The sequence below is a fragment of the Ranitomeya imitator genome, chromosome 2, assembly GCF_032444005.1.
Source record: "Ranitomeya imitator isolate aRanImi1 chromosome 2, aRanImi1.pri, whole genome shotgun sequence".
Lineage (NCBI taxonomy): Eukaryota > Metazoa > Chordata > Amphibia > Anura > Dendrobatidae > Ranitomeya > Ranitomeya imitator.
The window spans coordinates 457,275,245-457,301,923 of NC_091283.1; the positions used below are offsets into that span (position 1 = coordinate 457,275,245).

The 26,679-nt window shown below is 45.7% G+C and overlaps 1 protein-coding gene across 1 annotated transcript in view; it reads right to left on the reverse strand.

Moving 5' to 3' along the window:
- SLCO4A1 (solute carrier organic anion transporter family member 4A1) overlaps positions 1–26,222 on the reverse strand; it is a 67,112-nt gene extending 40,890 nt beyond the window's left edge. The window contains exon 1 of the mRNA XM_069751165.1: positions 26,126–26,222. The gene's annotated coding sequence lies outside the window, so the exon portion shown is untranslated. The remainder of the gene's footprint in view (positions 1–26,125) is intronic.
- Positions 26,223–26,679: the final 457 nt, after the last annotated feature.

The following is a 26,679-nucleotide window of genomic DNA, read 5'->3' on the forward strand; positions in this document are numbered from 1 at the left end:
ATAGAATTTTCAGCCACACAACTGATAGGTCTCAGTCGCCCTCTACATGTTTTTGTACCCTTATCCCGTCTAGAAGGGCCAAAAATCAGCGTTCATAAGAATGTGAGTGCCCAATTATTAACCCTTGAATAAACAAACCACTCATTCATCGAATGATCAGATAGTGTAAAAAGGGGCATAAATCAATGCTATCAGGATTAAACATGCTGCTGTACGGTAATAGTACGTTAGCATTAATAAATAACACAGGTCTACAAAAAAAAAAAAAAAAGTAAAATGTCCAGGCGCCTAGGTTTTTTTTTTTTATTTGATTTAGAGTATTTTGAGGGTGCTGAGTTAAAGAATCCAATTACCGTACTTTTGTTGAATTAGTTCTAGTTGTTGAGATGATTCATCCATCAACATAATGCAGTCCCCCAATGCAACTTGTATGTGATAACATGCAATAGCTTTTCGTCTTTTGACTTTAACAGGTAATTAAATATCCCATATAATTATTTTGTATTTCAATTTTTAGGCTTACAATGCTATAAAAGCGACTTTAAGCCAGAATTCTACTGTAATTATTTTGGCAGCTATTTTCCCAAAGAACATCGCAGTGAAAACAGTGGGAAGTGCGGGGATTCCGCCGACATTTTGTGAAAGCCCGAGGCCCGCAGCAGCTTCGCACCACCGAACACCCCCTCCTCCCAGCCCTAGGGCTGCAGCATTGCCCCACTCCTGCCACAACCGAATGCTTCCTGCAGCAGCGATCCTGCGTCCTGTAACCCCGCTCCACCGCAACTCTCCCCTGTAAGTTACCATAAAATCTGACTATTAGATGCATTACCATTTTATTAAAAGCATTGCTTTTCTATTTTCCTCCCCAAAATTTGGGGTGCATCTTATAGTCTGCAAAATACGGTAATTAACTATTAAATATCTCAGAAACTAGAGCCAATTTGGCAAAGCCAAAGTCATATTCGTAATCAGAACCATAAACTTAATAAAAAAACAGTCAGACATCGTTGGCACCAAAATCACTGTATAACCAATCAGTTTTCATCGCCACGGAAAGACAAATAATTAAATAAGTGTTGATTAACTTATATATAGTGTGAAGCAGTGAGAGGGATCATATGCGAGGGTCGATATGTATTTCCTAGGATGCGGACGGAGTCCTATTAGACCCGCTGGAAAGCCTTGTATTCACAGCAGGATGCCTATGAGCACAAGGCAAAGTAAATGTAAGTGTGGACCTAGTCAAGCTATTTGGCCAAGACAATGTTCAGGAAAACCCGGTAAGGGCTTTTATTTTTGAAGCGGACTACAGGATGGTAGTGGAGCGGTCTGCTTCCTCCAAGCCGGGTCTTGCAGGTGGCCCATGGCTGCAGATTCCAGTTAAAAACCCTGCAATATAAGGTTTGTTTGCAAGTAGCAGAGCAGGTGGCTCTGCAGCGTCCAGCCTATGTGAGGTAACACAGAGCCAAGAGAAGCAAACGCCTGCGTGATATGGTGGTACAGTCACCCTCGGCAATCGGTCTCATGTACGGACTGTTGTGACGCCCCGGCTGTGATCCGGAGGATACCGTGTGCTGTACACTGAGTGAGTTGTTTGGACATTAAACATGTTTGCAGTGAACTTTCCTGTGGTCCCTGCCTATATGTCACACTGTACCACCCTGCTGCACTACAATAGCTATTCACCATTTTGTTAATGGAAATGGACTCATCCAAATGGGTCTTTAGATAAAGGCCTACCAAAAAATAAGCACCTTATGGGAACTGATTGGCTCCAAATGAGGATGACTTGTTCTGGATCTTTGGGGGCAATTATTGTGTTGGATTTTCTCTCTTATACTACTGACTTTAAAGACCCTCCAGACTGTAGATCTTCATGGTGTTGGTAATATACTGTTCACTGGTTTTTATGCTAACTATAGAATAGGGAAATTGCAAGGAATTGATTTACAAAATCTGACTTCAGTCCATTACTGCTATGGCTAAACTAATTAAATTATTTTGGGAAAGGAAACAAATCAGTTTTTGAGCTGCAGATATGGCTCCATGTTTAACTGTCAGAAAAGCGGGGGTTAATCATAAACACGGTTTATTTATCATGTTGTGCCACATTTTGAGGTGAAGGGGAAAAAAATATTTAAATGTAGGATTTTGCCAACTTGCATCTTGGTCTTAGATCAGAACCTTTCAGTCCTTAGATTGCTACATCTACATAGAGGACAATGGACCGAACAAGTGTTACTTGGTGATGGATGTGTGAAACACGCCAGCCTGGGATATAAATAGTCAGTGGTGTTACAGTTTTCTTACTTTTACGGATTTGACTCGACACCACTGTTTCTATAGTGATCTCTGAAATGATGGTGAGCGAAGCAAAAGAAATAGCTACTTTGGTAGAAGCTACCAAGCGGTGATAACACACCTAACACATGGCCGAGATCTAGGATTTAAAAAATGCTTCTATACTGGTATTTTTCTCATTTGTAAACAGAGCAGTCATCACTGCAGAACATTTTAGATACAAGAATATTTATTTTTATCAAGCAGAGGCATTTCAAGCTTAGTGGTTACAATCACTGTGAGGGGCACAATACACTTGGTGGTTTCTCTCACACTTGGCTTAATACACTTGAAGAGATGAACAATTGCAGATATACAGGAACTTCTCCCAAAATTAGAATATCAACAAAACGAAAATTTATTTCAGTTCTTTAATACAAAAAGTGAATCCCATATATATTATATAGAGTCACTACAAACAGAGTGATCTATTTCAAGTGTTTATTTCTGTTAATGTTACATAGTAACATAGTTAGTAAGGCCGAAAAAAGACATTTGTCCATCCAGTTCAGCCTATATTCCATCATAATAAATCCCCAGATCTACGTCCTCCTACAGAACCTAATAATTGTATGATACAATATTGTTCTGCTCCAGAAAGAGACATCCAGGCCTCTCTTGAACCCCTCGACTGAGTTCGCCATCACCACCTCCTCAGGCAAGCAATTCCAGATTCTCACTGCTCTAACAGTAAAGAATCCTCTTCTATGTTGGTGGAAAAACCTTCTCTCCTCCAGACGCAAAGAATGCCCCCTTGTGCCCGTCACCTTCCTTGGTATAAACAGATCCTCAGCGAGATATTTGTATTGTCCCCTTATATACTTATACATGGTTATTAGATCGCCCCTCAGTCGTCTTTTTTCTAGACTAAATAATCCTAATTTCGCTAATCTATCTGGGTATTGTAGTTCTCCCATCCCCTTTATTAATTTTGTTGCCCTCCTTTGTACTCTCTCTAGTTCCATTATATCCTTCCTGAGCACCGGTGCCCAAAACTGGACACAGTACTCCATGTGCGGTCTAACTAGGGATTTGTACAGAGGCAGTATAATGCTCTCATCATGTGTATCCAGACCTCTTTTAATGCACCCCATGATCCTGTTTGCCTTGGCAGCTGCTGCCTGGCACTGGCTGCTCCAGGTAAGTTTATCATTAACTAGGATCCCCAAGTCCTTCTCCCTGTCAGATTTACCCAGTGGTTTCCCGTTCAGTGTGTAATGGTGATATTGATTCCTTCTTCCCATGTGTATAACCTTACATTTATCATTGTTAAACCTCATCTGCCACCTTTCAGCCCAAGTTTCCAACTTATCCAGATCCATCTGTAGCAGAATACTATCTTCTCTTGTATTAACTGCTTTACATAGTTTTGTATCATCTGCAAATATCGATATTTTACTGTGTAAACCTTCTGCCAGATCATTAATGAATATGTTGAAGAGAACAGGTCCCAATACCGACCCCTGCGGTACCCCACTAGTCACAGCGACCCAGTTAGAGACTATACCATTTATAACCAACCAATGTTGATGATTATGGCTTACAGCTAAAGAAAACCCAAAAGTCGTTATCTCAGTAAATTAGAATACTTTATAACACCAGCTTGAAAAATGATTTTAAAATCTGAAATGTTGGCCTACTGAAATGTATGTTCAGTAAATGCACTCAGTACTTGGTCGGGGTGACTTTTGCATCAATTTCTGCATCAATACGGCGTGGCATGGAGGCAATCAGCCTGTGGCACTGCTGAGGTGTTATGGAAGCCCAGATTGCTTTGATAGCAGCCTTCTGTGTGTCTGCATTGTTGGGTCTGGCGACTCTCATCTTCCTCTTGACAATACCCCATAGGTTCTCTATGGGGTTAACCCCTTTCTGACATTAGACGTACTATCCCGTCGAGGTGGGGTGGGCCCGTATACCCACTGACGGGATAGTACGTCATATGAGATTGGCCGCGCTCACGGGGGGAGCGCGGCCGATCGCGGCCGGTGTCAGCTGACTATCGCAGCTGACATCCGGCACTATGTGTCAGGAGCGGTCACGGATCGCCCACGGCATATTAACCCCCGTCATACTGCGATCAAACATGATCGCAGTGTTCCGGCGGTATAGGGAAGCATAGCGCAGGGAGGGGGCTCCCTGCATCCTTTCCTGAGACCCTCGAAGCAATGCGATGTGATCACGTTGCTGTGAGGGTCTCTTACCTTCTCCCTGCAGCAGGCCCGGATCCAAAATGGCCGCGGGGCTGCATCAGGGTCCTGCAGGGAGGTGGCTTCACAGCGCCTGCTCAGAGCAGGCCCCGGGAAGTCTCCCTGCTGATCTGACACAGTGCACAGCAAAGTGTCAGATCAGCGATATTACACTATAACATGATGCCCCCCCCTGGGGCAATGTTACAGTGTAAAAAAAAAAATATTCACGTGTAAAAAAATGTAAAAAAAAAAACCCCAAACAATAAAAGTACACATATTTAGTATCGCCGCGTCCGTAACGACCCAACCAATAAAACTGTCCCACTAGTTAACCCCTTCAGTGAACACCATAAAAAAAAAAACACGAGGCAAAAAACAACGCTTTATTATCATACCGCCAAACAAAAAGTGGAATAACACGCGATCAAAAAGATGTATATAAATAACCATGGTACTACTGAAAACGTCATCTTGTCCCGCAAAAAAAGGATCTGCCATACAGCCTCATCAAAGAAAAAATAAAAAAGTTATAGTCCTCAGAATAAAGCGATGAAAAAATAATTATTGTTTCTATAAAATAGTTTTTATCGTATAAAAGCGCCAAAACATAAAAAAATTATATAAATGAGGTATCGCTGTAATCGTACTGACCCGAAGAATAAAACTGCTTTATCCATTTTACCAAATGTGGAACGGTATAAACGCCTTCCCCAAAAGAAATTCATGAATAGCTGTTTTTTTGGTCATTCTGCCTCACAAAAATCGGAATAAAAAGCGATCAAAAAATGTCACGTGCCCAAAAATGTTACCAATAAAAAAACATCAACTTGTCCCGCAAAAAACAAGACCTCACATGACTCTGTGGACCCAAATATGGAAAAATTATAGCTCTCAAAATGTGGTAATGCAAAAAAATATTTTTTGCAATAAAAAGCGTCTTTTAGTGTGTGACAGCTGCCAATCATAAAAATCCGCTAAAAAACCCGCTATAAAAGTAAATCAAACACCACTTCATCACCCCCTTCGTTAGGGAAAAATTAAAAAAAAATATGTATTTTCATTTTCCCAGTAGGGTTAGGGCTAGGGTTAGGGTTAGGGCTAGGGTTAAGGCTATAGTTAGGGTTGGGGCTAAAGTTAGGTTTAGGATTACATTTACGGTTTCGAATAGGGTTGGGATTAGGGCTAGGGGTGTGTCAGGGTTAGGGGTGTGGTTAGGGTTACAGTTGGGATTAGGGTTACGGGTGTGTTTGGATTAGGGTTTCAGTTATAATTGGGGGGTTTCCACTGTTTAGGCAAATCAGGGGCTCTCCAAACGCGACATGGCGTCCGATCTCAATTCCAGCCAATTCTGCATTGAAAAAGAAAAACAGTGCTCCTTCCCTTCCGAGCTCTCCCGTGCGCCCAAACAGGGGTTTACCCCAACATATGGGGTATCAGCGTACTCCGAACACATTGGACAACAACTTTTGGGGTCCAATTTCTCCTGTTACCCTTGGGAAAATACAAAACTGGGGGCTAAAAAATAATTTTTGTGGAAAAAAAATGTTTTTTATTTTCACGGCTCGGCGTTATAAACTGTAGTGAAACACTTGGGGGTTCAAAGTTCTTACAACACATCTAGATAAGTTCCTTGGGGGTCTAGTTTCCAATATGGGGTCACTTGTGGGGGGTTTCTACTGTTTAGGTACATTAGGGGCTCTGCAAACGCAATGTGACGCCTGCAGACCATTCCGTCTAAATCTGCATTCCAAATGGTGCTCCTTCCCTTCCGAGCCCTCCCATGCGCCCAAACAGTGGTTCTCCCCCACATATGGGGTATCGGTGTACTCAGGACAAATTGGACAACAACTTTTGGGTCCAATTTCTCCTGTTACCCTTGGGAGAATACAAAACTGGGGGCTAAAATATAATTTTTGTGGAAAAAAATATTTTTTATTTTCACGGCTCTGCATCATAAACTTCTGTGAAGCACTTGGTGGGTCAAAGTGCTCACCACACATCTAGATAAGTTCCTTATGGCGTCTACTTTCCAAAATGGTGTCACTTGTGGGCGGTTTCAATGTTTAGGCACATCAGTGGCTCTCCAAACGCAACATGGCGTCCCATCTCAATTCTTGTCAATTTTGCATTGAAAAGTCAAACGGCGCTCCTTCCCTTCCGAGCTCTCCCATGCGCCCAAACAGTGGTTTACCCCCACATAAGGGGTATCAGCGAAATCAGGACAAATTGTACAACAACTTTTGGGGTCCATTTTCTTCTCTTACCCTTGGTAAAATAAAACAAATTTGAGCTGAAGTACATTTTTTGTGAAAAAAAAGTTAAATGTTTATTTTTATTTAAACATTCCAAAAATTCCTGTGAAACACCTGAAGGGTTAATAAACTTCTTGAATGTGGTTTTGAGCACCTTGAGGGGGTGCAGTTTTTAGAATGGTGTCACACTTGGTTATTTTCTATCATATAGACCTGTAAAAATGACTTCAAATGAGATGTGGTCACTAAAAAAAAAATGGTGTTGTAAAAATGAGAAATTGCTGGTCAACTTTTAACCCTTATAACTCCCTAACAAAAAAAAATTTGTTTCCAAAATTGTGCTGATCTAAACTGGACATGTGGGAAATAAAAATTCAAAGTTGGAAAATTGCTAAATTTTCAAAATGTTCACCAAATTCCCATTTTTTTCACAAATAAACGCAGTTAATATCAAAGAAATTTTACCACTATCATGAAATACAATATGTCACGAGAAAACATTGTCAGAATCACCGGGATCCGTTGAAGCGTTCCAGAGTTATAACCTCATAAAGGGACAGTGGTCAGAATTGTAAAAATTGGCCCGGTCATTAACGTGTGTTATGAAAGGCAATTCAGTACCACAATGGACATAGCGGTCAGAGCACATACAGTGATCTGACAATAACCCAAAATCATAGAACGAGCTCTGAGATGTGGGAACTCTGCAGACCGCAATCCCTAATCCTCTCCAAACAACACTAGAGGCAGCCGTGGATTGCGCCTAACTCTGCCTATGCAACTCGGCACAGCCTGAGAAACTAACTAGCCTGAAGATAGAAAATAAGCCTACCTTGCCTCAGAGAAATACCCCAAAGGAAAAGGCAGCCCCCCACATATAATGACTGTGAGTTAAGATGAAAAGACAAACGTAGAGATGAAATAGATTCAGCAAAGTGAGGCCCGACTTTCTTAACAGAGCGAGGATAGAAAAGATAACTTTGCGGTCTACACAAAACCCTAAAGAAAACCACGCAAAGGGGGCAAAAAGACCCTCCGTACCGAACTAACGGCACGGAGGTACACCCTTTGCGTCCCAGAGCTTCTAGCAACAAAATAGACAAGCTGGACAGAAAAAATAGCAAACAAATAGCAAAGAAGAACTTAGCTATGCAGAGCAGCAGGCCACAGGAATGATCCAGGGAAAAGCAAGTCCAACACTGGAACATTGACAGGAAGCCAGGATCAAAGCATTAGGTGGAGTTAAGTAGAGAAGCACCTAACGACCTCACCAGATCACCTGAGGGAGGAAACTCAGAAGCCGCAGTACCACTTCCCTCCACCAACAGAAGCTCACAAAGAGAATCAGCCGAAGTACCACTTGTGACCACAGGAGGGAGCTCTGCCACAGAATTCACAACAGTACCCCCCCCTTGAGGAGGGGTCACCGAACCCTCACCAGAGCCCCCAGGCCGACCAGGATGAGCCACATGAAAGGCACGAACAAGATCGGGAGCATGGACATCAGAGGCAAAAACCCAGGAATTATCTTCCTGAGCATAACCCTTCCATTTAACCAGATACTGGAGTTTCCGTCTAGAAACACGAGAATCCAAAATCTTCTCCACAATATACTCCAATTCCCCCTCCACCAAAACCGGGGCAGGAGGATCAACAGATGGAACCATAGGTACCACGTATCTCCGCAACAATGACCTATGGAATACGTTATGTATGGAAAAAGAATCTGGAAGGGTCAGACGAAAAGACACAGGATTAAGAACCTCAGAAATCCTATACGGACCAATGAAACGAGGTTTAAACTTAGGAGAGGAAACCTTCATAGGAATATGACGAGAAGATAACCAAACCAGATCCCCAACACGAAGTCGGGGACCCACACGGCGTCTGCGATTAGCGAAACGTTGAGCCTTCTCCTGGGACAAGGTCAAATTGTCCACTACATGAGTCCAAATCTGCTGCAACCTGTCCACCACAGTATCCACACCAGGACAGTCCGAAGACTCAACCTGTCCTGAAGAGAAACGAGGATGGAACCCAGAATTGCAGAAAAATGGCGAAACCAAGGTAGCCGAGCTGGCCCGATTATTAAGGGCGAACTCAGCCAAAGGCAAAAAGGACACCCAGTCATCCTGATCGGCAGAAACAAAGCATCTCAGATATGTTTCCAAGGTCTGATTGGTTCGTTCGGTCTGGCCATTAGTCTGAGGATGGAAAGCCGAGGAAAAAGACAAGTCAATGCCCATCCTACAACAAAAGGCTCGCCAAAACCTTGAAACAAACTGGGAACCTCTGTCAGAAACGATATTCTCTGGAATGCCATGTAAACAAACCACATGCTGGAAGAACAATGGCACCAAATCAGAAGAGGAAGGCAATTTAGACAAGGGTACCAGATGGACCATCTTAGAAAAGCGATCACAGACCACCCAAATGACTGACATCTTTTGAGAAACGGGAAGATCAGAAATAAAATCCATAGAGATATGTGTCCAAGGCCTCTTCGGGACCGGCAAGGGCAAAAGCAACCCACTGGCACGAGAACAGCAGGGCTTAGCCCGAGCACAAATCCCACAGGACTGCACAAAAGCACGCACATCCCGCGTCAGAGACGGCCACCAAAAGGATCTAGCCACTAACTCTCTGGTACCAAAGATTCCAGGATGACCAGCCAACACCGAACAATGAACCTCAGAGATAACTTTATTCGTCCACCTATCAGGGACAAACAGTCTCTCCGCTGGACAACGATCAGGTTTATTAGCCTGAAATTTTTGCAGCACCCGCCGCAAATCAGGGGAGATGGCAGACACAATTACTCCTTCCTTGAGGATACCCGCCGGCTCAGACAAAACCGGAGAGTCGGGCACAAAACTCCTAGACAGAGCATCCGCCTTCACATTTTTAGAGCCCGGAAGGTACGAAATCACAAAGTCAAAACGGGCAAAAAACAGTGACCAACGAGCCTGTCTAGGATTCAACCGCTTAGCAGACTCAAGATAAGTCAAGTTCTTATGATCAGTCAATACCACCACGCGATGCTTAGCTCCTTCAAGCCAATGACGCCACTCCTCGAATGCCCACTTCATGGCCAGCAACTCTCGGTTGCCCACATCATAATTTCGCTCAGCAGGCGAAAACTTCCTGGAAAAAAAAGCGCATGGTTTCATCACCGAGCAATCAGAACCTCTCTGCGACAAAACAGCCCCTGCTCCAATCTCAGAAGCATCAACCTCGACCTGGAACGGAAGAGAAACATCTGGCTTACACAACACAGGGGCAGAAGAAAAACGACGCTTCAACTCCCGAAAAGCCTCCATAGCAGCAGAAGACCAATTGACCAAATCAGCACCCTTCTTGGTCAAATCGGTCAATGGTTTGGCAATACTAGAAAAATTGCAGATGAAGCGACGATAAAATTTAGCAAAGCCCAGGAACTTTTGCAGACTTTTCAGAGATGTCGGCTGAGTCCAATCATGGATGGCTTGGACCTTAACAGGATCCATCTCGATAGTAGAAGGGGAAAAGATGAACCCCAAAAATGAAACCTTCTGCACACCAAAGAGACACTTTGATCCCTTCACAAACAAAGAATTAGCACGCAGGACCTGAAAAACTGTTCTGACCTGCTTCACATGAGACTCCCAATCATCCGAGAAGATCAAAATGTCATCCAAGTACACAATCAGGAATTTATCCAGGTACTCTCGGAAGATGTCATGCATAAAGGACTGAAACACTGATGGAGCATTGGCAAGTCCGAATGGCATCACTAGATACTCAAAATGACCCTCGGGCGTATTAAATGCAGTTTTCCATTCATCTCCTCGCCTGATTCGCACCAGATTATACGCACCACGAAGATCTATCTTGGTGAACCAACTAGCCCCCTTAATCCAAGCAAACAAATCAGATAACAATGGCAAGGGGTACTGAAATTTAACCGTGATCTTATTTAGAAGGCGGTAATCTATACAAGGTCTCAGCGAACCATCCTTCTTGGCTACAAAAAAGAACCCTGCTCCTAATGGTGATGATGACGGGCGAATATGCCCCTTCTCCAGGGATTCCTTCACATAACTGCGCATAGCGGTGTGCTCAGGCATGGATAAATTAAACAGTCGACCTTTTGGGAATTTACTACCAGGAATCAAATTGATAGCACAATCACAATCCCTATGCGGAGGTAGGGCATCGGACTTGGGCTCATCAAATACATCCTGGTAATCAGACAAGAACTCTGGAACCTCAGAAGGGGTGGATGACGAAATTGACAGAAATGGAACATCACCATGTACCCCCTGACAACCCCAGCTGGACACCGACATGGATTTCCAATCTAATACTGGATTATGGGCTTGTAGCCATGGCAACCCCAACACGACCACATCATGCAGATTATGCAACACCAGAAAGCGAATAACCTCCTGATGTGCAGGAGCCATGCACATGGTCAGCTGGGTCCAGTACTGAGGCTTATTCTTGGCCAAAGGCGTGGCATCAATTCCTCTCAATGGAATAGGACACTGCAAGGGCTCTAAGAGAAACCCACAACGCTTAGCATACTCCAAGTCCATCAAATTCAGGGCAGCGCCTGAATCCACAAATGCCATGACAGAATACGATGACAAAGAACAGATCAAGGTAACGGACAGAAGAAATTTTGACTGTACCGTACCAATGGTGGCAGACCTAGCGAACCGCTTAGTGCGCTTAGGACAATCAGAGATAGCATGAGTGGAATCACCACAGTAGAAACACAGCCCATTCAGACGTCTGTGTTCTTGCCGTTCAACTCTGGTCAAAGTCCTATCGCACTGCATAGGCTCAGGTTTAAGCTCAGGTAATACCGCCAAATGGTGCACAGATTTACGCTCACGCAAGCGTCGACCGATCTGAATGGCCAAAGACATAGACTCATTCAAACCAGCAGGCATAGGAAATCCCACCATGACATCCTTAAGGGCTTCAGAGAGACCCTTTCTGAACATAGCTGCCAGCGCAGATTCATTCCATTGAGTGAGCACGGACCACTTTCTAAATTTCTGACAATATACCTCTATCTCATCCTGACCCTGACAAAGAGCCAGCAAATTTTTCTCTGCCTGATCCACTGAATTAGGTTCATCGTACAGCAATCCGAGCGCCAGGAAAAACGCATCGATATTACTCAATGCAGGATCTCCTGGCGCAAGAGAAAATGCCCAGTCCTGAGGGTCGCCGCGCAAAAAAGAAATAACCATCAAAACCTGTTGAACTGGATCACCAGAGGAGCGAGGTTTCAAGGCCAGAAATAATTTACAATTATTTTTGAAACTCAGAAACTTAGTTCTATCTCCAAAAAACAAATCAGGAATAGGAATTATTGGTTCTAACATAGATTTCTGATCAATAGTGTCTTGAATCTTTTGTACTCTTGCCGAGAGCTGATCCACAAATGAAGACAGACTTCTAATGTCCATCGCTACACCTGTGTACTGAACCACCCAAATGTCTAGGGGAAAAAAAAGGCAAAACACAGTGCAAAGAAAAAAAAATGGTCTCAGAACTTCTTTTTTCCCTCTATTGAGAATCATTAGTACTTTGGGCTTCCTGTACTGTTATGAAAGGCAATTCAGTACCACAATGGACATAGCGGTCAGAGCACATACAGTGATCTGACAATAACCCAAAATCATAGAACGAGCTCTGAGACGTGGGAACTCTGCAGACCGCAATCCCTAATCCTCTCCAAACAACACTAGAGGCAGCCGTGGATTGCGCCTAACTCTGCCTATGCAACTCGGCACAGCCTGAGAAACTAACTAGCCTGAAGATAGAAAATAAGCCTACCTTGCCTCAGAGAAATACCCCAAAGGAAAAGGCAGCCCCCCACATATAATGACTGTGAGTTAAGATGAAAAGACAAACGTAGAGATGAAATAGATTCAGCAAAGTGAGGCCCGACTTTCTTAACAAAGCGAGGATAGAAAAGATAACTTTGCGGTCTACACAAAACCCTAAAGAAAACCACGCAAAGGGGGCAAAAAGACCCTCCGTACCGAACTAACGGCACGGAGGTACACCCTTTGCGTCCCAGAGCTTCCAGCAACAAAATAGACAAGCTGGACAGAAAAAATAGCAAACAAATAGCAAAGAAGAACTTAGCTATGCAGAGCAGCAGGCCACAGGAATGATCCAGGGAAAAGCAAGTCCAACACTGGAACATTGACAGGAAGCCAGGATCAAAGCATTAGGTGGAGTTAAGTAGAGAAGCACCTAACGACCTCACCAGATCACCTGAGGGAGGAAACTCAGAAGCCGCAGTACCACTTCCCTCCACCAACAGAAGCTCACAAAGAGAATCAGCCGAAGTACCACTTGTGACCACAGGATTCACATCAAACGTGCAAACCACACTTGGGGGTAAAGGGGTTAAGGTCTGGTGACTTTGCTGGCCACCAGTGTGGACAGGTGTCAAGTCCGGCTGGAGAATGAAATTTCCATCTCCAAAAAGTTTGTCGGCAGAAGGAAGCATGAAGTGCTCTAAAATGTCCTCGTAGACGGCTGCACAGACTTTGGTCTTGATAAAACGCAGTGGACCTACACCAGCAGATGACATGGCTCCCCAAATCATCAATGATTGTGGAAACTTCACACCAGAACTCAAGCAGCTTGGATTGTGGCCTCTCCACTCTTCCTCCAGTCTCTGGGACCTTGGATTCCAAATGAAATGCAAATTTTTTTTTCATCTGAAAACAACAACTTGGACCACTGAGCCACAGTCCAGTTGTTTTTCTCCTTGGCCCAGGTAAGACACTTCTAGCTTATCTATTGGTCATGAGTGGCTTGACACAAGGAATGAGACACCTGTAGCCCATGTCCTGGATACATCTGTGTGTGGTGGCTCTTGAAGCAATGACTTCAGCAGCAGTCCACTACTTGTGAATCTCAAATTTTTGAATAGCCTTTTCTTAACAATCCTTTCAAGGCTGTGGTTATCCTGGTTGCTTGTGGACCTTTTTCTACTACACTTTTTCCTTCCACTCAACTTTCCATTAATATGCTTGGATACAGCATTCTGTGAACAGCCAGCTTCTTTAGCAATGACCTTTTGTGGCTTACCCTCCTTATGGAGTGTGTCAATGACTGCCTTCTGGACACCTGTCAAGTCAGCAGTCTTCCCCATGATTGTGGAGCCTACTAAAACAGACTAAGGGACCTTTTTAAACGCTTAGGAAGCCTTTGCAGGTGTTTTTTGTTAATCATTCTAACTTACTGAGAAAATAACTTCTGGGTTTTCATTGGCTGTAAGCCATAACCATCAGCATTAACAAAAATAAACACTTGGAATAGATCACTCGGTTTGGAATGACTCTATATAATATAGGAGTTTCACTTTTTGTATTGAAGAACTGAAATAAATTAAATTTTTGATGATATTCTAGTTTTGTGAGAAGCACTTGTTTACATAGTCTGCTCCTGGGGCCTGGAAGAATAGGCACCATACTACTAGTGCTCCAGGAAATTTTTCCTCGTGATTATTTTCCAAATGTTATCATTGCTGTAGGATGAAGGAAGGCTAGCCCCTACCAATGCATATCCGCCTTGGAGTTGTTCTCGAGCTTACACAAGGCCCTGAATGGTGCTGACCTGGCGCCTCTGGGTGTAATAGTGACCATTGGGCCGCTACCGTTTTTTCAGATTCTCTGCTAATCACTAGAACCGGTTGTCTAAACACAAGAAATTAAAAAGGTATTCTCAAGGTTAGTAGTTATCACAGTCAGTGCGATAAAAGATAACTCTGAGTTTCACTTCTGGGACCCTGACCGATCCTGAAAACCATTGCTCTCCAGAGTACATGGAGTAAGAAAAAGCAGCATTCTCGGGGGAGCAGCAAAATTAAAACGAAAGCAAAAACTGCCCACTTTTGACCAGGTGACAGGTCCTCTTCAATGTTTAGTAACAGCAGAACCAAACAACCTGAACAGTAATTCTCTACACATGACTATGGCTTTGGTCACTTGAACCAAATTTTAGATGGTAACAGCACACAATTATCTGCTCCCTATTACAATAGTCTCTGTATCTCTCTATTAATGCAGCCCTGATGTGGGTCTCCAGTTGCAGGACCTGTTTCTCACTCAATTTACCATCCTGACATTGTGCACCTCTTCGGATTCCTGTTACTCTCTTTCTCTCCCTTTATTGTTAGCTCACAGGCATGCTCCTTGGTGACCAACAAGACTCAAAATATGACATTTTCTCAACCTAAAACTGCAAAACCTCTTAAGCTGGTTTCACATTTGCAGTTGTTTCCGCAGTGTTTCTGACGCATACATCCGCATGCGTCTTGATTTCCTATCTTTAACATTGTAGATGCAGGTGCATGCGTTTGCATGCGTTCTTTTCACAGTGTGCGGCGTGGTGCGGATAACGCACCGTGTTGCAATTTTTGAGGTGGCAAATTTCTGTTAAATATGCGCAGGCATGCGCATGAGTGCGTTAAAAAACGCATTACTGTCTATGGGAACGCATGCGTACGCATGTTTTTGCGTACGCATGCGTTCGATGCGGTTGCGTACTTCGGACTGCGCATGGCCAGGAATTGATTTAGACACGCCCTGGAAATATTAAACGCATGCGCATAAAAAGCGCAAACGCATGTAAAAACGCATGCAAACGCTGCGGTTTTTTTGCCGTCATGAGTAAACTGATGCGGAGAAAAAACGCTGCATTATCATGCGTTTTTGCATGCGGTTGCGGACTATATGCTGCGGACTCAACCGCAAATGTGAACCTAGCCTTATTCATTCTGGACTACTGCAACTCTGTACTGATCAATCTCCCTCTTACAAACTTTCTTCTCTATAAATCCTCCCAAATGTGTCATCCGGCATCGCATTTATGCGCACCTAGTACACCGCTACCTCTACTCTGTGCCAGTCATTGCACTGGTTACCCATCCGCTACAGAGTAATGTAGAATAGCAGGAATGCGGGATGCAGTGATGAGCAGGAGGCAGAACAAGAGTTAAAGGGTTTATTACAGGGGCTACGCCACTCAGGGAGAGAAACGGTTAAGGGGGAGTAAACTAGGTTTTGTGTCAAGGTAGGAACAAACGGTTATGAATCGGGCAAACTTATCAGTCTGATGGATTCCAGGCTGTGGAAGCTTGGAATCCCACGGTGGCGCCGTAAGTGATGCGTGAAGTCTCTGGCCTGTTCTTGAAGGAAGGTGATGCACTGTCTCCCGACGGAAGCGGCGTATCCTGGTTCTCCTAGGCGAGGTACTGGGTTACTGGGACGAAGTTCAAGAAATGAAGCAGTCTCTGACACCACCGGAAGGTGTGTCAGTACAGTGCTGGTGACGGGGATGAAGCGGCCTGATTCTTGCAATTCGCCTGGTCAGATTTAGGCCGCGCACTCATGGCAGTCAGCGGAGCGATGCGGGTCAGAGCTTCAGTCGTCGGGGTGAGCAGGCACACGAATTCACGTCCCTGACGGTCAGTGTGCGCAAGGTCTGAGGAGCTGCAGCGTGGGCCTGAACTATCACATAGCCTCATGGAGAGTGAGGCAACCTTCTCCTGCTACGCGCTCTGTCTTCCCGCCAAGTCTCCCGTTTTCCCGCGCACCGTCCCTTTTATCCCTGACACTCCCCCTACAGTTGAGTGCAAAGGTCTGCCGGGTTGGAAAGCCTTCCCCTCAGCAACAATGCTGACAGCCCCGATAGTTCCAGAATCGGCACGAGAGAAGCATAACTGGCCCGGTCCATCTTCCTACAGTACAATATAAACTTCTCTCTCTCACCCACAAAACTCTCCTAGTTCTGCACCACCCTACATCTCCTCCTTCATCTCTGTCTACCCACGCTTTCCGTTCTGCATCTGATCTAAAGACTAGAATCCTCCATAATCCGAACCTCCCACTTCCATCTCCAAGACTTCTCCAGTGCTGCTCCTGTTTTCTGGAATGCACTACCCCGGATAATCCGATTAACACCTTGCCCCAACATTTTTAAACATGCTTTTAAAACACAACTCTTTAGTGAAATGGTGTGATAGGCTTGTCTAATCTAATTCTTCACTGTTCCCCTTTATAAATTTTCCTCAGAATCTCGTCCCTCTTATCCACCTGTCATACATGCACCAAATAGCACTTGGTAAGTCTACTTAGACAGATACTGGCTGATGACCGGATCATGCAGATTATCTGAAAACCCTTATATATTATATAATGATGGCTGGACCATACTTTTTACCTATTGTATCCCCCAATTTCCCTATACATTGTAAGCTTGCGAGCAGGGTCCTCACTCCTTCTGTAACTGTTGAATTATGAATTATTCTGTATAATCTGTTATTGTCTGTACATGTCCCGCTCAATTGTACAGTGCTGCGGACTATGTTCGCGCTATAGAAATAAAATTATTATAATTATGATACGGCACCATAATCTACTATTGGAAGATGACAAGCCGGCGGAGGCAGGGTGATGCTCTGGGCAACGTTTTGCTGTGAAACCCTGAGTCCTGGCATTCATATGGATGTGACACATCACCAACCTTATCACTGTATAGCAGCATTCCCCAATATCAGTAGTCTCTTTCAGTGGGATAATGCCCCCCTCCCACCACACCGCAAAAGATAATCAGGAATGGTTTAATGACAAAAACGTAAAGGTGATGGCTATGTCTTCAAATTCATATTCCCCAGCTCTCAGTCTAATAATATGATGCTTATAGAGGCAAGACCTCACAACTTAAAGGGGTTTTCCCATTTCCAAGATCCTATCCCAATATGTAGGAGATAGAACAATAATATTAGCAAATACCTCCAATTAGAAATATTGTATAGTTCTTCTGATTTGCTATGTCACTTACCCCATGTGCAGGCATTGCAGTAACTTAAATATCCATGGTTACAACCACTTATATAGTGACAATTATTAGTGGCCGTAACCATGGATACCTAAGCTACTGCAATGGAGATGGAATCTGTCTGAGAAAGACATTGTGTGTGCCAGGGGGCTCTTTGGGCACCAAGGTGTGACTGTTATATTTGCCCTCTCTAAGGCCACACATCACTACGTACCTTTAAGGCATAGCCTCATCATATGCCATGGCTGCTTATTATAGGAAGGCCACTTTACGCCATAACAGACAGATGAGGTTGAGGCTATGCACCGCAGTGTCGCACAATAGCAATTCTATGAAAACCAGCATAATAAAATTGTCACAGCTGCAAAGCGACCCCATAGGAAATCGTTACCGCCAATGTTTCAATGAGTCGCTGAGATCTCAGTGTCGCCGTGTAGCCACGGCCTAAGATTGACATTTTTTTTTTAATAACTTCATCAGATAATTATATCTTAGAGCAAAATTAGCAGCCTTTTAGACTTTGGCAAGATCATTAGCAAATGTCTGATGTCGGCCACCAGTTTTGGTGCAGACAGACCACTTCCTCTCCAGCAAGAGCAGAAATACCGTACATATGAAGGAAGGCTGCTACTTGTGGTTCTGTTATGTGTCACTGACAGGAATAACTAAGGGGGAAGGGTAAATGGACACAGCGGTAATGACTAAACACCTCGGCCCATCCAAACACTGTTCAGTTATTACATTATTAGGACATTGAGATCACTGGGGACAAATTTGGTTTGCAAATGCATGGTAAATGATGACACCCATACCGTGAATAATACCGCTTTCATGAACACAGGCGGGTGTGAGAAGACTGTAAGGGCTCATTTACACTGTCCGACCTGATAAACGAATGCTGACTACATGAAGCCGGTCGATTAACTACCTGTCTAATGTTTATATGGTCAAACTGCATTTCTACGAGCATAAAACAATCACTAATAGGGCTCGCTCACACGAACGTATAACACGCCCGAGTGCTATACGATGTTTCATCGGATAGGCCTTGGAACAGTCTTATTCTATGGGGAAGTTCAGATCAGCATGCTAGAAGTCTCGGATCACACTTACCCATAAAAGTCTATGGGTTTGCGTAAAATATCAGACTGCACTTAGATGTCATCCAAGTTCAGTGCGATTAACGCTGGCACAGAGAATGGCGAAGATTGAGAAATTACTTTCTCCGTTTTCCCTGCACCTGTGCTGCAATTCTCTCATGTGAGAGAATAAGAGCACTAACACTCAGCTCAAACTCTGAAAGACTTTGATCGGAGCGTATTTGCATAATATGCCCCATTCTCTAGTATGAGAGAATCTACGGCCATGTGACTCCGGCCTTACGATCATGCTGTGCGCATAAAATATCACTGTTCTCAGCAGCACATGTCCTGATCACATAGGATGATGTGCTGCCGAGAACAATGATTTCTTTAAGCAAGCTTAAAAATTATTGTGCTCAGCCAAAGAGTGTTTTGGTGGTTCGTTGGGTGATTTGCAGCTTGCTTAAATAGCCCAGTTATAGGGAAATGAGCGTTTCCAGGAATTCTCATTCCCAATACGTGACCAGTGAAAGGCTACGTTCACATTAGCGTCGCGTCGCTGTTGCGTCGGCGACGCAGCGGCGACGCAGCGGCGATGCGCCCCTATGTTTAACATAGGGGACGCGTGCGTCTTTTTGCACACGTTTTCCGACACGTGCGTCGTTTTAGACGCTAGCGTCGGACGCAAGAAAACGCTACAAGTTGCATTTTTCTTGCGTCCGATTTCGTCAAAAAACGACGCATGCGTCGCAAAACGCGCGCGTTTGCGCGCGTTTTTCCGTGCGTCGCGCCGCCGACGCAGGGCGGCGCAACGCTAGTGTGAACGTAGCCAAAATGCATCCTAAAGCCGAAATCACACAGCGTATTGCATCACATGCGATATGTGAATGGCACTCGGCTCTTGCTGTGCTGCGAGCGGGATCTCAGTGTCAGTGCTTTGTGCTCCATCCTCTCACATCAGAGAAGCGGAGCACAGCTGCGGAGGAGAGGGAGAAATTAATTTCTCCCTCTCCTCCATTGCCGATGTCCGGGGGGAATCGCACTGCACTCGGGTGACATTCGAGTGCGGTGCAATGTTTCACACGCATCCATAGACTTATTTGGGTGCGTGCGATCCGATTCTCAGACGGTTTTGAATGCCGAATCAGCACGAGATAATAATCGCAGCTGTGCACTGCCCCATAGTATAACATTAGTCCGAATGCAATCCGATTGCACTCATCCGATTTAATTGTAAGTGTGAGCGAATCCTAAACTTCCGATTCATGGGTTTCCACCAGAATTCTGTTGTAAAACTGTTTGAAATCTGGCAAAGTTTTGCGACTTTGGCATTTTTACGCCAGTCCTGGAGAATTCCGCCAACTTTTTTAGGGCAGTCTCACACGTCCAGATAATTCCGGTACCGGAAAATATCGGTACTGGAATTTTCCGTGTCCGTGTGCCCCTACGTTTTTGTGGCACATCAGTGTGGCACACGTGCGGCACACGTGTGCTGCACGTGTGCCCACTGGGTACCACACGCACCGTGCAGGGTACCACACGTACCCGCATCTGGTGCTGAAGCCCCATTCATATCTTCCATGCAGCAGCGTTTGCTGCAGAGAAGATATGAATAATAGTGTGTAAAATCATGATCTATCTTCCCCCCGCCCTCCCACCCCCTGTGCGCCCCCCCCCCGCTGTTCTGAAAATACTCACCCGGCTCCCTCGTTGGCTGTCGCTTCTTCCTGTTCTGGCCGCAGCTTCTCCTGTATGCGGTCACGTGGGGCCGCCGATTACAGTCATGAATATGCGGCTCCACCCTTATGGGAGATGGAGCCGCATATTCATTACTGTAAATGAGCGGCCCCACGTGACCGCATACAGGAGAAGATGCGGCCAGGAAAGGAAGCAGCGCCAGTGAGGGAGTGAGCCGGATGAGTATTTTCAGAACAGCGGGGAAGGGGGGGGGGGGGGGACGCACAGGTTTGGCACATAGATCTTTAATTTAAACACACTTATTCATATCTTCTCTGCAGCAAACGCTGCTGCAGGGAAGATATGAATCGCGGCTTCAGCACCAGTGGGGGGGACAGCGCTTAATGTAGCGCTGTCTCCTGCACGGCACACGGACTGCACACGGACAAGGTCCGTGTGCGGTATGTGTTTTACACGGACCCATTGACTTTAATGGGTCCGTGTAATACATGCGCTCCCACGAACAATGACATGTCTCTGTGTTTGGCACACGGAGAAACGGTCCGCAAAAAATCAATGACATCTGGACAGATGCATTGATTTTTATGTGACCTCGAGCGTGGGAACTTTTCTGAATATTTTCCCAGCCTTGAGGTCATATGAGGACATCCAGCAGAGGGCGCATCACCGCAACTGAAGGTAACTACAGGTCATTGACCTACTTTCCATTCATTCGCTGGGGTTTTACAGGCACCAGCACAGCTGCATTATAGCAGATCTCCTGCCTGTAAAATAATTTAACCCCTTCAGATGGATTTACATCATGGGACATATCGAAGGTATGAGATATTGTTGGTTTATTATTTTTAATTTGTTACAGGTCAAGGGTCTTCAGGTGGATTGAGAGTGGAATAAAATTTGTCTGAAGGAAAATCCAGAGTCCCCTTATCCAGGTGGAAATCAGTAGCCTTCCTCTAGCGCCTGAGTGTTGTAGTTCCTCCCTGCTGAGCTTCTCGGTGAGGTCCTCACAACTATCGTAGATGTAATGTCTCTTTCTCTCTGTCCCCCTGATGGATAGGATAGGACAAATCCGTATGACTGATGGCCTGAGGCTTTTTACAGGGACTCTACGACGCCCCAGTCCCCACAAGTTGCCACCGTGCCTCCTGGGTATAAGGTCGGGCAGCCAACGTGGAATTAACTGTCCTGCCAGTCTCTGAAGTAAAGCATAGAGATCCTTACTCCCTCGGTGTTCTGGCTACCGGCTTCTGCGCCTCAGAGGAAGGCAGCCTGCTGCAGTGTAGAACCCCCCCTGGATTCCTCTCCTTGTGCTATGACTTCGTTTCTCACTCTCAGCAACGCAATTCCCTTCGTGTCCTTTCTTAGGATGCTGCCGCACGTGGGGCAGGCGCAGCTCTGTGAACCCTCGTTCTCCACAGACCTCAGTCTGCATCTGGCTCCCTCTCACTCCAGCCAGCTTCTCTCTCCGACTTCCTATCCAGACTACCTAATTGTGAGGAGTGCCCTAATAGATAGAAGCATGGCTCCCCCTGGCGGCCTGGAGTGTGAAGTGTGTTGTGTGGTTTGTGATACCTGGTAAGGTGATCTCCTTTATTGCCTTCAGACGTAACATCACTCCCCCTGAAGGAAGAATGTCATTACTGCAACGACCAGGACCCTGGGGCGCTGCACTGACATGTCTCCGTGTTTTGCACACGGACACACGGTCCGTGAAACACGCTGACATCTGCAGAGACACATTTATTTTAATGTGTCTACGTGTGTCAGTGTCTCCGGTACATGAGGAAACTGTCACCACATGTACCGGAGCCACTGACGTGTGAAACCGACCTTACACATGACGGGCTTAGATACTGTGGATCAGCAGTGCAATATCACACATAATGAGCTTAGCAGCACAACATCACACAAAAAAAGATAAGATACAGCATTTCAGCAGCGCAGTAACATCACATATTAGGCCTAGCTACACAGCTCAGCACACAGTATCACACACATAGGCTTAGATACAACCACTTATCACTCCTTGAAGATTCTGTAAATCAGTAACATGATGGGGGATGTAGTCCTGTGCGGCTCTGTAATAGTCTTTATGATACGCCTATATGTACAGCTGAGCAGTTAGTATCACACAGGCTTAGATACACATCTCGGCAGCACACTGTCTCTTATAGTCATCTTCTGGGTAAGAATTCCATTAGTGAATAATAATCAGGTCTGCACCATATAACGCCAGTGATGGGCTCGTGGTTTTGCTTCACGTTTTTACTCTTTTATGACACATTTAACCTTTTACTAACAGTCATCGGTAACAATCCACTTCCTACCAGATCGTGAGAGCGGAGGGATCACACAGCGGCAGGTGCCTGACCGGCAGTAACCTCCAGCCGTCAGACTTCCGATGTAGGCGGGCGCTGTCTGGCATCATCATACGATGCTCAACTGTCAGGGAGCAGCTAATCAGCGCGCCCAGCATCTCCTGGCGCAGCCCACCAGACCAGAAGACAACGGCAGAAAACGACAGAGTGCCAGCTCTGGGCAATGTAGTGACGGGCCGATCCTCAGCAATGCCATACAGTGTGCAGATGAGGGTCCGGCTGCCCTACCGCCCATCACAGAATAAACTCATTCCATTGGGAACATAATGTAGAACACTAAGTAACATCATAATAGAATTTATAGCCCCTATATAAATAACCGGTGGAAGCCTGAGATCAACTGTGCCGCCACATACTGCATAGTACAATCAGCACACACCCTGCTCTTGTGACCTACATTAGACTCGTACACATAGAGCGGTCAGGATAATCAATACCACAACACTATGTGCCTGGCTCCAAGTCCATAAAACCGATTTAATCAGAAAGAAAGTGACCAGCGACATGCACAAAGAAATAATGAGCAAGCGATTCCATAATTAATAGGAAAATTCACTGGGCTATCAAGGGTTAACTAGTAATGTTTAAAGGGACGGTACAAAATCTGCTTATTGCTGCAGAACAAAGGGAGGCTTTCCCTGCAGCTGAGACCTGTCCCTGAGGATGATGAGATTCCCTCGGCTTTCCCGACACTTCGCCTCAGCAGACGAGCGAGGTCGCTTCATAGGATGAGCGCATCTCACACACCAGCCATTGCTATAGATGGAGAATACTACACCCGGAGCAGTAATTCCCTCAGGACCGGCTGTCATTATCAGGATAGTCCCACAGGCAGCAGTCACGATGGGGGCAGAGTCCTAATATGCAACCCCATTCCTATTCGGCTTCCTTTTACCCATCATGAGGCAGTATTGGGGGAGTTGGGTGAAATGTGAGGTTTCTCTTCCAGGCAGAGCTATGGTATGGTTGGAGACGCCCATGTTATATATGGAGGGGAGCAGCTCCTGAGCCAGCTTACTTGCCAAATTCTGCATCTGACTGAATGGGAGGCGCGTGCTTGCTGCCATCACAAATGTTTCCCTTACTAGTACCCCTATTACAGACCATGCCCCTTCCATTATTTATTTCCTGCCATCTGAATGTGATTGAACGCCTGGACTCCAATGACTGAGCATCCACCCATCATGCACAAGAAGAATTTGTCAGGGGGGTTTCAGGAGGCTTTGGTGACACCTCTGACACCTCTTCCAGGAGTTCCTCGGAAGTTCGAGAATCAGTTCCTCCAGGAGGACGTTGTGACTGAGTGATCACTAGTGTGGCCATGCCCAGGTAGCACGCCCCGGGTACACGAGGTGGGGTGCTGCCAACAACAATGACTTAATGTCTGATGACATAGATGACCTGTACCTCAGGGCCTCCATCACCCACCATCCATGATGGCCATGAAGTGGATCCTATCCAGACAAGAAAGGGTAGGCAGGTGTCATGAATGCGTGTGGCTCCGGGGCTGTGCACTTACACAACCTCGTCACTTATATCTGCTTGTGATACGGAGTCCAAAGGTGGGCTAGTGATCCCTGTCATCACAGAAAGAGTTTGCAGGAAAAGAAAAAAATGGCAGCCTTCTTTTTGAAACAGCGCCACACCTGTCTACAGGTTGTGTCTGGCATCACAGCTGGGCTCCATTAGGCTGAGGCAACACAGCGATTAAAGCTATGGCACAGATCGTGCTGCCAAAGATGGCTCTATGTAGGTTAGTGCAACAAGTTAAAAAAATTCAACTAGTTCTGAATTTTTTGTGACTTGCTTGTCGCAGTCTTGGTACCAAAATCACTGAGTAATCCTAGACTTAAGGGGGTTCTCCTGTGAAAACAAGTGATGACCAATCCACAGGTGATAACTTACTGGTCTGTTGGGGTTCTACTGCTTGGATCAGCACCAATCGACCAAATCGGGAATTTCTATCTCCGGTAGAATGAAGCGGAGTTGCCCGACCGACACTCCATTGATTCCCTATGGGGCTGCTGGAAAAGCCAGGCGAAGTACTGAGCAGCCCCAGAGGGAATGAATGGAGCGGAGCTCGAGCCTGTGCACTGACGCTCCATTCTAACAGCCTAATAATTCTCCATTCTGCCGATCGGTGCCAGTCCCAGAGGTAAAACCCCCACCGAACAATAAAGGCGCTTTCACACTGCGCTTTGTCCTACGTTTGTTGATCTTGTTGGGGGCTTACGTCCGAACCATCCCCAAAAAACGGGATTTGGCTGTATGCACCGATGGGGCCAGTTCAGGCGTATATGCCTATTGAAGGCGGACACTTAGACGAAGTTGGCTACTTCCGAGCCACCGGCTTCAGTAGGCGTATACACCCGAAAATGAGACATGACAGAACACACGGTGACTCGATCAGCACCATTATGGTCAAAGGCTCCATCAGCCCATTACGCCCCAATACTGTTTCATAGGGGGTCTGGACAAAGCCCGTGGCAGAACCTTAGACCGCAGTGTGAAAGGGCCCTAAGTTTCCACCACTTTAAAGTGAATAGGGATGAGCGGCAATACCACCTACATCCTGTGTACAGGTGTGGCGCTGTTTTAAGAATAAAACAGCCATGTTTCTGTCATCCTGGATCACTCCTTTAATTTGGCCCTGCAAAATTAAAAATCTGTTATCATTCATTGGGTATCCTGCAGTTATCCCTGGAACAGAAGGTTATTGGGTGATTGACCCTGATGGACGATCCCCACCATGAACTTCTGATTTTCCAGGACAACTTAGTACAATCAGTCCCCATCTCTGAGATCACTAATATCTTGTCTCCTACATACAGGCGCACGGTCACATTGCAGGGAGTCACCGATCATCTGAGTGCACCGTCACCTATAAATGGGCAGGGACGAGACCATTATATTATTACATCATTCGCTGCTTTTAGTATCTATCTGTCATATGCAGGGAGTGTACAGCTCTCATCGGGTCAAGATCTCTGCCGCTGTCAGTGAGTGGGAACCCTGAAGAGAAGGATCTCATACTTCTCATAGGTGGTCTCATAATCCAGCACAAGACCCTGTAGACTCACAGAGGACGGTCTGCACCCACTGCTGGGAGATGTATGAGGGGAAGAACAGGTCTATTCTCTGACAGCAAGCAGAGATTGTGCAGATGAAAAGGCACTGATGAAGGGGATGGCACTTATCATAGGGGGCACGGCTGTGACTATGGGGGATACATTTGTAGTCATAGAGAAAGAGCATCTACAGACATGAGACACATGCTCCCGGTGCAGCGACATCACTGCTGCAGACAGATGCACACGGACAGGTACCTGGATCTGGCGATGGGTGCTGGAATGATGGATCGCCTGGTCCTCCCCGCTCACCTCTGCTTCTCCTCTGTCTCGCACTCCGTTCCCATTCACACACGGCCGCCCCTCCCTTCATCCCTGATCGACGTCTAATTCAGCCAATCAGCTACGCCGCATTGGCGGCACCTGCAGCCTTGCAGCCAATGAAAATCTTGAAGAAGGCGAGCCCCTAACTGCTCAGTGACATTTGGCCGAGCGCCGACGTCGAATGCAGAGAGCGCTCCCAGCTAAAATGCGTGACGTCACCACGCCCCGCCTATCAGCTAGAAATAGATTGAGAAGAGCTGCTGCGAGGTGCGTGCAGGTGTGAGGTAGAGCGCGACGTCACGTGTCCCAGTCACGTGTCCATGAGCGCGCAAGCGAGTTGACGAAATGGCGCCTACCTTAGGGTTTTCCTGAGGTAATTTGAGGACTATAACACTGCCGGTGAGAGACACTTATTTTCCCGATAGTTCAGTCTTTCTGTCTGACACGTTTAGCTTATTGTTTTCATTTTATTAACGACTAGTGTTGAG